Raw genomic sequence first — 5276 nt, 5'->3', positions numbered from 1 at the left:
GAACTGCCAGAAATTCAAGCCGGATTCAGAAGAGGATGTGGAACGAGGAATATCATTCCTGATGTCAGATGGGTCTTGGCTTAAAGCAAATAATACCAGAAGGAAGTTTTCCTGTGTTTTATTGACTATGCAAAGGCATTCAACTGTGTGGATCATGACAAATTATGTACAACATTGCTAAGAATGGGAATTCTAGAACACTTAATTGTGCTCATGAGGAACCTGTACAAGAGGCAGTCATTCAAACAGAACAAGGGGATACTACATGGTTTAAAGTCAGGAAAGGTGTGCCTCAGGGTTGCATCATTTCACCATACTTATTCAGTCTGTATGCTGAGCAAATAATCTGAGAAGCTGGAGTATATGAAGAAGAACGGGGCATCAGGATTGGAGGAAAACTCATTAACAACCAGTGTTATGCAGATGACACAAGCTTGTTTGCTGAAAGTGCAGAGGACTTGAAGCACTTACTGATGAAGATCAAAGACCACAGCCTTCAGTATAGATTACACCTCAACATAAAGAAAACAAAAATCCTCACAAATTGACCAGTAAGCAACATCATGATAAACAGAGAAAAAATGAAGTTGTCAAGGATTTCATTTTACATGGAGCCACAATCAACATCCATGGAGACAGCAGTCAAGAAATCAAATGACGCATTGCATTGGGCAAGTCTGCTGCAAAAGACTTCTTTCAAGTGTTAAAAAGCAAAGACGTCACCTTTAAGACTACGGTGCACCTGTCCCAAGCCATGGTGTTTGCAATTGCCTCATATGCTTGAGGAAGCTTGACAATGAATAAGACCGAAGAATAATTGACGCCTTTGAATTGTGGTGTTGACGAAGAATACTGAAAATACCACGGACTGCCAAAAGAACAAACAAACCTGTCTTGGAAGTACAACCATAATGCTCCTTAGAAGCAAGGATGGCGAGATGCAGGATCAGTCCCTGGAGAAAGACATCATGCTTGGTAAAGTAGGGGGTCAGTGAAAAAGAGGAAGACCCTCAAGTAGTTGGATTGACACAGCGGCTGCACCAAGGGGCTCAAGCATAACAAGCATTGTGAGGATGGCACAGGACCGGGCAGTGTTTCATTCTGTTGTACATAGGGCGCTATGAGTCAGAACCAGTCAATGGCATCTAACAACAACGTACCCAAGGTCGTATTTTGGCTCTTGTGAACTCGCTCTAATTTTCTTCAGCTTGAACTTGAACTTGCATATGAGCAATTGATGGTCTTTTCTGCAGTTGTCCCCTGGCCTTGTTCTGACTGATGATACTGAGTTTCTCCATTATCTCTTTCCACAGATGTAGTGGATTTGATTCCTGTGTATTCCGTATGGCGAGGTCCATGTGTATAGTCACCGTTTATATCGTTGAAAAAGGCATTTGCAATGGAGAAGCCGTTAGTCTTGCAAAGTTCTATCATGCGATCTCCAGCATCCTTTCTATCACCAAGGCCGTATTTTCTAACTCCTGAGCCTTCTTTGTTTCCAACTTTGGTATCCCAAACACCAGTGATAATCAACTCATCTTGATTGCATGTTTGATCAATTTCAGACTGCAGAAGTTGCTAAAAATCTTCAATTTTCTCATCTTGGTATTAGTAGTTGGTGCATAAATTTGAATAATAGTCATATTAACTGGTCATCTTTGTAGGCGTATGGATATTATCCTATCACTGACAGAGTAGTACTTCAGGATAGGTCTTGAAATGGTCCTTTTGACAATGAATGAGTTGCCATTCCTCTTCAATTGTCATTCTTGGCATAGCAGACCATATGATTGTCTGATTCAAAATGGCCAATACCAATCCATTTCAGTTCATTAACACCTAGGATATTTATCTTTATGCAGTCACTTTCATTTTTGACGACTTCCAGTTTTCCTAGATTCATACTTCGTACATTCCATGTTCCAATTACTAATGGATGTTTGCAGCTGTTTCTTCTCATTTTGAGTCATACCACATCAGCAAATGATGAAAGCTTGACTCCATCCACATCATTAAGGTCAATTGTATTTTGAGGAGGCAGCTCTTCCCCAGTCATACTTTGAGTGCCTTTCCAACCTGAGGTGTTCATCTTCTGGCATCATACCAGACAATGTTCCTCTGCTGTTCATAACGTTTTCACTGGCAAATTTTTTCAGAAGCAGACCGCCAGGTCCTTCTTCCTAGTCTGCCTTAGTCTGGAAGCTCCACTGAAACCTGTCTACCATGGGTGATCCTGCTGGTATTTGAAATACCAATAGTATAGCTTCCAGCATCACAGCAACTTGCAAGCCACCACAGTACAACAAACTGACAGAGAAGGGAAATGGAGTAATAAAATATGCTTAATCTAAAAAAAGACAGGAAAGGAGAAAAAAGGAACATAAAACAGGTAATGAAAATAGAAACCAAATAAGAAAATGGTGGATTTAAATGAAAACATGTAACTAATACTTTTATATGTAAATGGTCTAATACTTCAATTAGAAGGGAGTGAATAAAAAACAGAAACCCAACTAAAGATACTTAGAAGGGACACACCTCATCTGTTACTGTTAGGTGCCGTCGAGTCGCTTCCAACTCATAGTGACCCTATGTACACCAGAACAAAACATTGCCCGGTCTTGCACCATCTTCATGATTATTGTTATGCTTGAGCCTTTTGCTGCTGTGTCATTCCATCTTGTTGAAGGTCTTCCTCTTTTTCACTGAACCTCAATTTTACCAAGCATGGTGTCCTTCTCCAGGGACTGGTCCCTCCTAATAACTTGTCCAAAATATGTGAGACGAAGTCTTGCCATCTTTGCTTCTAAGGAGCATTCTGGCTGTACTTCTCCCAAGACAGATTTATTCTTTTGGCAGTCCATGGTATATTCAATATTCTTCGCCAACAGCACAATTCAAAGGCGTCAACTATTCTTCGGTCTTATTCATTGTCCAGCTTCCTCAAGCATACGAGGCAATTGAAAACACCACGGCTTGGGTCAGGTGCACCTTAGTCTTCGAGGAGACATCTTTGCTTTTTAACACTTTAAAGAGGTCTCTTGCAGCAGATCTGCCCAATGCAATGCGCCATTTGATTTCTTGACTGCTGTCTCCATGGATGTTGATTGTGGATCCAAGTAAAATGAAGTCTTTGACAACTTCCATTTTTTCTCTGTTTATCATGATGTCGCTTATTGGTCCAGTTGTGAAGATTTTTGTTTTCTTTATGTTGAGGTGTAACGCATACTGAAGGCTGTAGTCTTACCTATGAGGATACGAAAGGTTAAACAGAAATGAATACAGGCACATGGCAAAAGACAAGTGGTGTAGCTGCGCTCATCTCAAACAAGAGAGACTTTAGGAGAGATGCAAAGAGCACAAGAACCAGTGACGCACGGGCCTGCACACCTTTTCATCGCAGTACCCTCACCCTTCAGTAAAAAGGAGGCCTGTGACTGTCCTTGACTCTGACTTATCAGGTTGAATGCTGGAAGTGTGCAGCATTGTAGAAAATGCTGGAGATACTGCTGTAGGCAAGACCTGTCCTGTCTTTGAGGGGCATTCAGCCTGGGCCATACCGAAGACCATGTGGTGTGATGGGTCTTGTAAGCTCAGAGGTGTAGGGGTCCAGAGGCCTCCTCCTCTGTTTCTGGAGGCATTGGGGACCGCCTCCCGAGACCAGGACTTGAATGACTGGTGGCCGCCAAGGCCCTGCCCACAAGAACAACGGGCCGTTTCCGTTGTCAGAACGAACGCAGTCCTCTGCCAGCCTTATAATTCTGAGATGGCAGGAAAAGAGGCAGCATTGAAATGCCCGTGACGGAGGAATGAAGCAGGCACTGTGGACCGATGTTTTGCCTTTCAGCCGGCAGGTACTGTGTCCGTTTCCCCAAGGCACCTGATACTCGTTTAAAAGACAAATGGAAAGAACAGAAGTAATGGCATTCTTCAATAGTTTTTGTATGAAAGAAAAGCACCCCAAACTGAAATGGTATCACTGTTCCGGCTTTGCATATAAATTTACTTGAGTGTCCAAACTCCCCCATGCAAAAAGTTTAAAAAAACGTTTTGAAAATGATGTTCTTTCCTACAGTGCACGGCTAACGGACAGTCCTTTAATTCCCAGCCCTCCTGGTTTCTGGGCCTTCCTCCTCCCTCTCGTTAGCTGACAGGGCTCAGCTTCCCACTTTCAGATGAACAGAGCGCACGGGATCCGGCCGTGGCTGGGCTTCAGAGCTCCCCAAGCTCTCCCTCCATTAGAGGTGGGTAGAGTAGACACAGCTCGTGCTGGGCCACCAGGCAGGCCTGCGTCTCACACCTCAGCTTTGTCACTTCCTAGTAGGGTCCCATTGTGGCTGGGAATGCTCTGGTTTTAGCATTGATATTCCCGTGCTCCAGGAAACCCCTCATTCCAGGGCAATTCAGGACAGTTGGTCATGTAGCTTTTCCTAAACCTCCATGAGGCTTTACTTTTTTTTTCTTTTTCTTAATATTTTATCACTTTTTTGGTGAAAGTTTACACAGCAAGTTAGGTTACCACTTGACAGCTTCCATACATATTGTTCAGTGACATTAGTTACATTTTTCACAATGTGTCAACATTCCCTTTCATTGCATTCTGGTTGCCCCATTTCCATTACTCTAGTTTCCCTGCCCCCTTATCTTCTCATCTTTGCTTTGGAGGAATTGCTGACCTTTTGGTCTCATCCAGATGGTTGTTTAATGGAGCACTGCACTCACAGGTAATATCCTTTGCATGTCACTCTGCTCTTTCACTAAAAGGCGATCCCAGGGGATAGTTATGGTTTAAGGTTTAAAGACTGTCTCACAGCAATCGTCTCAGGGAGTCCTCTGGTCTCAGCTGGTCCAGTTAGTCTGGTCTTTTTGTAAGAATGTAAGCTTTTGTGCTACACTTTTCTCCCATTCGATATGGGACATCTACTGTGAGCCCGGTCACAATGGTGAGCCTTCGTTTACTCGTGTGTGAAATGGGGACAGTCACACCCACCACGAAGCTGGGAGGATCACCTGGTGCATGTGCTCACGGGCAGTCTGCCCTCCGTGATAGGCTGAGGTCAGGAGCTCCCTGCAGGGCACCCACTCCCCTGTGCAAACTCATCAGGGTCACCAGGGGTTTTACATCCCTGACCCAGGCACCAAGCACTGTTCTAAGAGCTTTGCATCACTTATTGTATCCCCTGTGGGTTAGGTGCAACACAGCCCCATTTTGCAGATGGGTAAACGGAAGCACAGGAGGTGTGGCATGCTGCCCGTTGACATGTAGCTAGGAAGTG

This window comes from Trichechus manatus, unplaced genomic scaffold (genome assembly GCF_000243295.1).
Source record: "Trichechus manatus latirostris isolate Lorelei unplaced genomic scaffold, TriManLat1.0 scaffold00031, whole genome shotgun sequence".
Lineage (NCBI taxonomy): Eukaryota > Metazoa > Chordata > Mammalia > Sirenia > Trichechidae > Trichechus > Trichechus manatus.
The sequence above is the reverse complement of the archived record's forward strand: the minus strand, read 5'-3'. Positions refer to the sequence as shown.